The 11699-nt window shown below is 43.8% G+C and overlaps 1 long non-coding RNA gene across 1 annotated transcript; it reads left to right on the forward strand.

Moving 5' to 3' along the window:
- Positions 1-1472: 1472 nt before the first annotated feature.
- LOC310782764 lies at positions 1473-10309 on the forward strand. The gene is made up of 4 exons (XR_014553046.1): positions 1473-1591; positions 8655-8764; positions 8876-8931; positions 10253-10309. It is a non-coding gene; the product is annotated as an uncharacterized lncRNA (long non-coding RNA).
- Positions 10310-11699: the final 1390 nt, after the last annotated feature.

An 11699-nucleotide genomic window follows, 5' to 3' on the forward strand; every position in this document is an offset into this window, starting at 1 on the left:
TCAACAAATTACTGGCAAGTGTATCTAAGAAGTTTATCTAATCAACATAGCAGAAAAAGTCATGTCATCATGGACAAGATATCCAACATCGGTAATAAGGGACACAAGCTGGATTTGACAGGTCTAGACAATATTATATATAATATAATATATTATAATATAATATATATTATAATGATAACTATAGATTATCAGGCCGCTATGCCTACAAATCTATCTTTGGTGGGCCTCCGGCCCGGGGTACCGGTCCTGGTATTCGTATTGGTAACCCTTCACGGTAACCCTCAAGGACCCCTAGAACCCCCTGAAAGAAATCTGTAACCCCTTCAGTTACATCTGGAAGGAACCCCTGCAATGACCTCTGGAACCCCCTCAAGGACCGGTAGAACGCCCTCAAAGACCTCTGGAACCCCTTCAAGGACCCCTGGAGCCCCTTCAAGGACCTCTGGTGTGTGTGTATTCGTGCATTCCTTTATCGCAAAATAACTGGGATGTGGAGGCTAAATGACATCACATCCGTTTTGTTAGCGTTCCATTTGCAGAAAACTTGAGTTGGGAAGTTCACTGTTCATTGGTCAGATCCAGTCACTAGCCAGGCTAGCCATTGTTAGCAATAACAGTTGATAACAAGGCATTTCGCGGCATTTTGCGCATACAAACACTGCAGCCGCATGTCCACACAGATAGATGTTAGGCAATGCTGTGTGTACAGCTGATTTAATGAGACACAAACAAAACAGAAGTGCTAAACAATATTACTACGATTATAACTACTGTTGTTGCGCGGCGCAGCCATCTTGGATTTTTTAGGTTGGGGCTGCTGAGGCTCCTACGAGTTTGGAATGGGAAATACCAGCTCTGATGACGTCACCGCCCAGCTCATGACCTTTGAAGTTGTAAGATTACCAGTCCCCAGTTATAAAGGAATGCACGATAGGTGTTGGTATCATATCGGTATCAGTATTGGTGTCGGTATCGGTTAGCCCGGGCCTTCATCTGTGACAAATCTGACTGACAGACATGGTCTGGCCAATTTTATTATACAGTATGCACACAAAAAATGTGGATATCCCAAAATAAAAATAAATCATTAAGAAGTTAGGTGTTATGGAAGCTGTCATGCTCCAACTGGCAGGTTGAAACTCAGTGGAAAAATTCAACATGAAAACAATACTGATGAACGTATCAAGTGGCACATGATGCAGTTTTATTTTGTTTTATTTAGGCTTAGTTAAAAGGTATCTACTCTGGTTCACAGAGGGTGGCGGTAATGCACGCTGATTGCCAACCACGTTTAAAAGACAACAAGAAGAAGAAGGATGAGGGTTAGGTTATTAGGGCGATTGGTTGGGGTTAGAGTAAAATATCAGGATAGGCCAAACAGGGAGAGCAGGGCGGGACCATGGGCGGGACATAGGGAAAGAACTACAAACATTTCCTGTCTATGCTATGGTTTATGCTGCCCTGCGTGCCCGCAGATTTAGCGCCATATTTTCACCCAATCTGACCGATTATGTTATGCTTTTGATGATACGACTTCGTTCAACTGCTGTATTCTCTGGCTTCTCGAGATGTCTACGGGAATACTGAGGTAAAAATAATAGATAAATGAATTGCGCTTGGTTGCTATTCAATAATTCACTAACTAGTATGAACCTACTAGCTAACGTTAGCTGCATCAGCTAGCTAGGTTGCTAGCGTACCAGCTAACGCTAGTGTTTGTAACTTTAGGATTTTACAAAGTACGTAACGTGATGTACGCAACAGGAATGTAGGTTTTGTGCTATTTTGACGATGTCTAATCGGCAGTGTCCTTAGCTAACGTTAAGTGTTGCGACCAAGATAATAATGTCGTGTTGAATAAAAAGGTAATAAAACACAGCTAGCAGTAGTTATTGTGCGTTCCAGGCAACTCAGAGGTCCACATTTCCCAGTTGAAATTGTCGATTTCCGACCTCCAAGCGTTCCAGGTGCACAACACTGTTGTGTGTGTGGGGTGACGTCAGACAACTGATTCTCCAACTCCGAAGTTTCCGACCGACCTCCGACATAGTTGCATCCATGCGCTTGTCAACTCGGAGTTACAAAAACATACACAGCTAGCTAATTTAATTGGTAAAATAGTGTATGCAGAGATGACATTTTTGTAGGCGTACCCAAAAGTCCCTGCACTTCCTGGTTCTTATTAGTGGGCTAGCTCAGAGGAAGTCGCGGAAGTCCTGAAAGCTGTAGTTCCTTGAATGGCCACTTGAGACAGGACTCGGAAGTAGGGCTGTCCCATCATTAGTCTCGCTGGCCAGCCTCCTCTCCCTTGCATTAATGCGCATCGATGCGTTGAACTTGAGTGAAGTAAATATAATTAATACACTAAATATCTCCGTTCCAATAGCAAATTTCAAAATAAAATGTTTTGATGGCTTCTGTGTGCTTTAGAGTTGTGTAGTAGAATGGTTTTTATCTTGGAAATTCGGCCGGAAGTTGTATTGTCTCGCTAGCGGAAGCTGGCTACATAGTGAAAATGGCTACCCCCGTAATAGCATGGATTATTATTCCCAAACTACAGGACATGCTTCAAAAACCTCATCCACGATCATTTTAAGCATGGGAGTATTTTAGACCGAGACCCAACAATGTGCTGCTCTGTAACGTTAAACTCTGCAAATTGGAAATGTCGTCGCATAACCGTAACGTTAAGGAACTCTCGGCACTGGCAGCAGACAGCAGCACCAAGTCAGTCCTGTTTAATGTACTTTTTCGTAGAGATGCTGCAATCCGATCATGTGATCGGATATCGGCGCAATATCAGCCAAAAAACATGGATCGGATCGGATCGGATTCCAGCGAAAATGACCGATCCAACGCTCCGATATAAGCACTCCATTCCATGACTCCGCTCCAGGATTTCTATCCAGCATGCAGCAGCAGCAGCAGCAGCAGCACACAGAGGCCGCGTTGAGCCTAGGATGGCCAGGGCCAAAACGTTGTCTTGCTTCAACATACATCGCATCGCATAAACCATTTCCACCCGCAGGTTTGAGGAGTAGCTAACATAAACATCAGATAAATACTCTATAGGCTAACGTTACCCACTGAGGCAGCTAACATGGCTAATTAGCTAGCTAACACCAGCTATCTTTCTCCTCTAACTCACGTTAACGACACGTTAGTTGACTGAGCGAACGGCGCTGTACAGCAGGTCGTTATCAAAACGTATTGCACTGAAGAGAAGTAACATTAGATAATGACGAAAGACTCCTCCAATCTGGCAGTGGAAATGTATGCACAAACTTTGTGTGTAACTTTGCGAGACTCAACCGAATGCTGATGAGTCTCGCGTTGAGCCTAGGATGGCCAGGGCTTAGATCTGCGTGAGCACGACCCGTCGTAATTTGTCCAATTCAAGGTACATTAAAACGTTGTCTTGCTTCAACATACATCGCATCGCATAAACCATTTCCACCCGCAGGTTTGAGGAGTAGCTAACATAAACGTCAGATAAATACTCTCTATAGGCTAACGTTACCCACTGAGGCAGCTAACATGGCTAATTAGCTAGCTAACAGCAGCTATATCTTTCTCCTCTAACTCACGTTAACGACACGTTAGTTGACTGATGAGCGAACGGCGCTGTACAGCAGGTCGTTATCAAAACGTATTGCACTGAAGAGAAGTAACATTAGAAAATGACAAAAGACTCCTCCAATCTGGCAGTGGAAATGTATGCACAAACAGGGACAGGGCTGTGTGTGTGAGAGAGAGAGACAGGCAGGGCTGTGTGTGTATGTGTCCTGTGTGAGACAGAGTGGGGGTGTATGTGTGAGGAAACAATAATTATTTGTGTCCAGTGTTCACCCATTACAAAATAAGTGTGTATTTGATTGTTATGTTTTAGTTTTACATCAAATTAATTAGATGAACTAAATCGTTTACATACTATATTACCAAAGCACACACATACCTAACCCTAAAAATGTTTGTTGCCTACTAGCTATCAGACAGCATAGAGAGACTTAAATATGTGCTGTATCGGATCGAAATCGGTATCGAATCGGGTATCGAAATTTGATCGGAATCGGATCGGTTTTGAGCTAAAATATCGAAATCGGATCGGAATTGAAAAATCTCGATCGCAGCATCTCTACTTTTTCGCCACACATATTATATCAACACATGGAACGTGTTTGTTAGTATAATGTTAGTCACTTATAGACGGATTGATTTTCAGGTGATAGATTTTCACCTGTATGTTGCGCAACAGCCTGCAAACCAAGCCCCCAGGAATAGCGCTGGGCTGTGAAGCCATTTGAACATGGTGGCGAAGCTCTGTATTGCAAGACACGTGACGTAATACAATCCATGGGTGGGAGGGGTGGGAGACGTCATGGAACATGTCATGGCACACATGCGCACTTCGCCTTGGGCTGCATGGTCAGGAAGTAAAACCAGGAAGAAAAAGCCCCCATGATGGCTTCATGCGCCAATGAGCAACCTCCGTCCGAATGCATGGGTGGGCGTGGCACGTCCCCTATTCAGTTCTTTTAATACATCCATGCTGCAAACCCCACAGCACTTCCATTTTCTCCGCTTCTTCTTCTGTGTTTTATGGTGGTTGGCATCCTTAAATGTTGTATTACCGCCACCTATTCAGTAGGCTACTGAATTGTATCATCTTCACAGTGCTAACTATTTACTGTGTCCGTCAGTCACCTTCTCAGCTGTTCAAGGGGAAACATTGATTATATTTCTTTTTCTTTGCTATTTAAATGTTAATGGCCCATTTCCACCGCTGGTATTAGCGTGGCCCAGCCGAGCTCGTCTCGCTTTTTTGTCTCATTCCACCGATCAAAAACCTGGGCAGCCCGGGTTGAGTCGTGCTAGTTTTGGTCCTGCTTTGTTGAGGTTCCAGCCGGTACCATAGAGTGACGTGAAAACACTGCAGATGACTGATTGGTCAGGCAGAATCGTGTTTACTGTATCTACTGTCAATGCTGGATACCAGTTTAGTGGGGCTTACCTTCTCTTCTGTTATTTCCATCAGTCTTTTGTGTTGCTGCCTTCAGCTCTGGTGAAATAAAATCGATCTCCTTGCTCAGCTTTAACATGACGGTGGTTTTCATTTGTTTTGAGAGAGAAAAAGTCCGCTCCTCGGGATGCCCTTGTAGTTGTATGCTACGTCGGCTCCGCTAGGCCAGAGGCGGGTTTTAGTGAAGCCGCGGTCTTGCCTGGTGGTGAGTTGCCGCTGGGGTAGTGGGCTGGCTTCCCTTCTCCCCGTAGCATAACCCCCGTCCCCCGCGCAGCGCATGCATGTGAGTAACAACAAAGTGATATCCATTCTCCTGGCCGATTGTCACATTTGCCCATGTACACACTGTAGGTCATTTAGAGGCACGAGTATTTCATAATCAGTTTAAAAGTTCCGTGTATGGATTTAATTTTAACGTTATACGTTATAGCCTACTTCAGCTATGGGCGGAGGGCAGATATGCGGTCGCTATGACGACCAGGTGTGGTCTGTCTGTATGTATCTATCGGTCTGTCTGTCTCTATGTATCTGTCTGTCTGTCTATCGATCGTTCGCAATGCAAACGTCACATGCTGTTGGGCAGTGAATGTGTGATTGTGCCCTCAGTCTGGATTTGAGTGTGTTTGCTCGTGTGGCACTTTCACAGACAGAACAATGAATGAACATCTAAGAGTCTGCCTGCTCCGGATTAAAACAAAATCTTTGTTTTTGCGGTCTACTCGTTTCTTTTGAGCACGCCATGTGAAATGACTTATATCTCTCGCATATCTCCGAGTCTCTCGCCTCTACTTCGTCCGTGTGTCACTGACACTCTCTCGCCTGCAGCACTGGAACCGTCTCGAACAGGCAGAATCGAATCGGATATTTGATTGGCTGAGTATCATCACGTGTGATGATTTACAGCGCATGCATTGGTCTGTGAGCTTCCTGGCAGATAAACCAACCTTGAACTTTATGCACTAATTACTAGAGATGCTGCGATCGAGATTTTTCAATTCCGATCCGATTCCGATATTTTAGCCTCAAAACCGATCCGATTCCGATCAAATTTCGATACCCGATTCGATACCGATTTCGATCCGATACCGATACAGCACATATTTAAGCCTCTCGATGCTGTCTGATAGCTGGCAGGCAACAAACATTTTTAGGGTTATGTATGTATGTGTGTGCTTTGGTAATATAGTATGTAAACGATTTAGTTCATCTAATTAATTTGATGTAAAACTAAAACATAACAATCAAATACACACTTATTTTGTAATGGGTGAACACTGGACACAAATAATTATTGTTTCCTCACACATACACCCCCACTCTGTCTCACATCAGGACACAGCCCTCCCTGTCTCTCTCTCTCTCACACACACACACAGCCCTTTCCCTGTTTCTGTCTCTCAGACACAAAGTTTGTGCATACATTTCCACTGCCAGATTGGAGGAGTCTTTTGTCATTTTCTAATGTTACTTCTCTTCAGTGCAATACGTTTTGATAACGACCTGCTGTACAGCGCCGTTCGCGCAGTCAACTCCGTGTCGTTAACGTTAAAGTTTAGAGGAGAAAGATAGCTGGCGTTAGCTAGCTAATTAGCCATGTTAGCTGCCTCAGTGGGTAACGTTAGCCTATAGAGAGTATTTATCTGACGTTTATGCTAGCTACTCCTCAAACCTGCGGGTGGAAATGGTTTATGCGATGCGATGTATGCTGAAGCAAGACAACGTTTTAATGTACCTTGAATTGGACAAATTACGACGGGTCGTCCTCACGCAGATCTAAGCCCTGGCCATCCTAGGCTCAACGCGAGACTCATCAGTCATTCGGTTGAGTCTCGCAAAGTTACACACAGTTTGTGCATACCGGTACATTTCCACTGCCAGATTGGAGGAGTCTTTCGTCATTATCTAAGTGGACTTCTCTTCAGTGCAATACGTTTTGATAACGACCTGCTGTACAGCGCCGTTCGCTCAGTCAACTCCGTGTCGTTAACGTTAAAGTTTAGAGGAGAAAGATAGCTGACGTTAGCTAGCTAATTAGCCATGTTAGCTGCCTCAGTGGGTAACGTTAGCCTATAGAGAGTATTTATCTGACGTTTATGCTAGCTACTCCTCAAACCTGCGGGTGGAAATGGTTGATGCGATGTATGTTGAAGCAAGACAACGTTTTAATGTACCTTGAATTGGACAAATTACGACGGGTCGTGCTCACGCAGATCTAAGCCCTGGCCATCCTAGGCTCAACGCGAGACTCATCAGTTATTCGGTTGAGTCTCGCAAAGTTACACACAAAGTTTGTGCATACATTTCCACTGCCAGATTGGAGGAGTCTTTCGTCATTATCTAAGTGTACTTCTCTTCAGTGCAATACGTTTTGATAACGACCTGCTGTACAGCGCCGTTCGCTCAGACAACTAACGTGTCAATAACGTTAGTTAGAGGAGAAAGATAGCTGCTGTTAGCTAGCTAATTAGCCATGTTAGCTACCTCAGTGGGTAACATTAGCCTATAGAGAGTATTTATCTGACGTTTATGCTAGCTACTCCTCAAACTTGCGGGTGGAAATGGTTTATGCGATGCGATGTATGTTGAAGCAAGACAACGTTTTGGCCCTGGCCATCCTAGGCTCAACGCGGCCTGAGTGTGCTGCATGCTGGATAGAAATCCTGGAGCGGAGTCATGGAATGGAGTGCTTATATCGGAGCCTTGGATCGGTCATTTTCGCTGGAATCCGATCCGATCCGATCCATGTTTTTTTGCTGATATCGCGCCGATATCCGATCACATGATCGGATCGCAGCATCTCTACTAATTACCTTTTTTAAGTGCAAAATGCCTCCTCCACATGTATCTCAGCGAATCATGATGCATTTCATGCGTCAACGTTGCAGACTCGTCACTGCCATCGCTGACCTTCCTTTCAAAATAAAAGCTTGCTGCAAAGTCGTGTAATTATGACATGACATTTTTCATAACATTTTATACTACTTTGAAAGAGCATCGGCCAGGATTCAGCAGCGGCCGGGTGCCACTGCTAATTCTATAATAGTGGAAAAACCTTGTGGATATGTGACACAAAAATGCCATTTGTTATTTTGGCCGGTAAAAAATATGCTTGGCGAGTGGATTTTTTCCATCTACCGGCCACTTGGTCAGTGAGTCAAAAAGTAAATTTTGGGCCCTGGAATCAGAGACAAGAAGGGCGGGTCTTTGCAAAAGCACATGGTTCGGGAGGGGGGAAAAAGATGCTACAAATGGTCAGGTGCACCGGTGAGATCAATCAACATATTTATGCGCACTGGCAGATTTTAGGGTGTGAAAGTGCAACCAAATGGGCTCACTCTGGAGCCCTGCTGTCATCAGTGATGTCACTCTGGAGCCCTGCTGTCATCAGTGATGTCACTCGAGTGGGACCGGGCCACCTTATTATAGTAGTCTGATTGTTAGCATTTGATTGACACCCCCCCTCTCTCAGAAGACAAACAATTGTGGTCTTTCAACAAAAGACTGCTTCAAGAAACTAACCTGGACATCACTCATACACTTAATAATGACTAATGTTAACGATTCATTTGTCAACTTGCCATCTATCGCAAACTGTCAATTTGACCTAACTGCTCTCTCTCCTTGACTGCAGCACCACTGCCAGCAGCAAGCTGAATGTGTTGGTGACCAAACTGCACGAGTACCTGGCTCATTCTTCAGCTGAGGACAGCAATCACACACCAGCCTCTGAGGATGCTCATGGTATAGCCTCTGATTAATCTAATCATGAGCGATGGGGGAAATTCTCATTATTTACATACTTTACAAGCACTTTCCTCAACGTGGGAATCTCACTTGATCCTCTATCCACAGGTCTGACGAGCAGGAGCACTATTGTACCACATTCAACGGGCCAAATTACAACAGAGGTAATTGTTTAACTTAACGTTTCTGGCATTTTGTCATAAGCATTTTTATCCTTCTTTATGGATTTAACGAAGTAGATTTTTTTTCTTTAACCAGTAAGTCTCTTGAGATATATCTCTTTTACAAGAGACAGCTGGCCAAGACAGCAGCATGAATGAGTTCTAAAATCAAATACTGTATATACATGTTACACATATCGCACAAAATGCATGTGATATACAATACAACAAGTTACATAGGAAAAGAGCAGCATGGTAAAGCTGTTACAGTCTTCCTGGAAAGATTGACATGATGTCCAACCAATAAAATTAAAGACTACAGTGATAATTGCTCAATTTACCATTCAGAATGAAGAGTAGAGATTAGGGATGCAACGGTATGAGTTTTTGACGGTATGATAACCTTGGACAAAAATACCAAGGTTTCACGGTATCGCGGTATTGCAGACCATTTGTGTTTTTACAATAGCCGAAATATTCCCATACAGCCGACGTCGTCTTTTTAGATGGGAGAAAATTCAGGGGGGTCCTTGTGGCTCCTCTCTACTGTGCTCTAGTCTAGGTAGGCATGCAGCCAGGGGGAGGGGCCACGTTAGCTGCACTCTGCAAGCGACCTGGGCACTTTGTTTTGGGGAAACAGCTGATACTGTGGGGAAGGTATGACGGCAAATTTGAGTGGTTTTGATACCGTGACGTTTTCAAACCGCGGTATACCTTAAAACGGTATACTGCTGCATCCCTAGTAGAGATGCATGATGAATTGAACTACCTTCTTTCTTGCCTCAAAGGAAAATGATTCTTAAAACTAAAGTAAAAGCCCAGTTTCAGCGTATGCTTCTTCACAAGGTCTTAGAGGGATAAGGATGGTATTTTAGTCAGCCATAAGATACTTATAGGATGAGACCTTTTTTAATTTGGTAAGCTGAAAACAACCTCTGGTGAATGTCATACATTTAGTTTTAAGTGCATTTAAGACTTAACTTACATTGGGGAAGTGTAGATTGAAGTGTCTGATAAGCTATAAAGCAGGTGCTAAAATTAAGCCTTGATGAAAACACTTTCAGTAATCTCTAGAAATTCAGATTTGTGTTTCTTAGTATTGATTCTAACTTGCACCGATAGCGCATACTTGTGGCCCACCTGTTAACTTAAGCTAGTCTTGCCATTGTCCCCTGATCTCCCATCAATGAGGCATTTTTGCCCGCTGAAATGCAGCTCACTTATGTGTTGTTTATGGCACCATTCTTGGGAAAGTCTAGACACTAGTTAGCTAATTATTAGCAGTAAGTGACCAAGTAACAAACTGTCTTGCTTTGCTTTCCAGGGAGGAATCTCCACAGATATCTCAAAATATGCTGGCTCAAGGAGGTGAGTTGGCATTTCAGTTGAGACCACACCAGCATAGATAACGCACCACAGTAAGACAAAAGTGTGTCAGTGTTTCCCATGCAATCCTAATATTTTGTTAGCCTGCTTAGGTATATGTAGATGTGTTAAGCTGGAAACATGCCTCGACTTGGAGTGTTGCCGACACCAGCTAGACCTATACAGTATATTCAAACGTGAGCTTGACGAGGGGGTCGCAGGGGAGTCCCCAGGAAAATGAATGTAGTGCTTATACTGTACCGTTAGGTCCATATATAGTGCGACATTGGACACAATCTCCATTTTGGCTCTGTACACCACCACAATGGACTTGTAATGAAACAATCAAGATGTGCTTTACCTGTAGACTTCCAGCTTTAATTTGAGGGTATTTAGTATTTACATCCAAATCAGGTGAACAGTGTAGGAATTACATTACATTTTATAGGACCAAAATTACATTTTAAGGAACCAAAAGTAATTGGACAAACTAACATAATCATAAGTAGAGTTGCACCGATGCATGCACCCCAAAACAGCAAGACAGATGGGCTGCAGCCACCACACACACGCCAGCATCTCAGTGTGGACATTTTTCATCACCATCAGTGAAGACACAAAGCTCGCAGTTTGGCACACATGCAAGTCGAAAATAAGCCGCGGAGGAACAACTGGTCTGGCCGAGTCCCGCTCTGAGCGGCTCGTTCACCTCTCTCTCCCTCTCCCTCTCTCTGCTCCCTCGGTGCTGCACCGGCCACAGCGCACCAAAGCCAGCTTGGCGAGGTGAATGTGAGCATGGATGAGTCCTGTGTCCAGTATACAGGAGAGGACTAGGCCTATTTGTTTCGTATTGCGAATAGAACGACGGACATAATAATACAATTATTATTATTATCGGACTTCTGTGTTTTCTGTGCGTGACAAAAAAAATCGGATGGCGGCTAAAAAAAATGCACACAAAATTTCAGGCTGTGTGTGTAAACCAGGGGCGGTTTTATGATGACACCTTTGGGTGGGCTCAGCCCCCAAATAATGTCTATGGTGGACCGCAGCCCCCCTAGGGGGGTCCGGGGGCATTCCCCCCCATGAGATTTTTTTTTACATTTTAAAGTAAAAATTTATCAATCTGGTGCACTTTGAGATCAAAATGAAGAGACTAGAGCTATGAAGAAAGCTTAATCAATTTATCAGATTCACTCTTCTTCTTTTTCTTCTTCTGTGTGTGTGTACTTCTTAGCAGATACAGCTTCTTCTCACAGTTACTCTGTTCTCCACCTCCACACAAAATCAATAAAACAATCTAAGAGTGACTTGAGATTAATGAGGTACCAAAGAAGTTAAAGGAATTAACTTTATAAACTGTATGGCAACCATGAATAAAGCTAACCTTCACACATAGCAAGCAC

This window comes from Poromitra crassiceps (assembly GCF_964638095.1).
Source record: "Poromitra crassiceps genome assembly, chromosome: 1".
NCBI lineage: Eukaryota > Metazoa > Chordata > Actinopteri > Beryciformes > Melamphaidae > Poromitra > Poromitra crassiceps.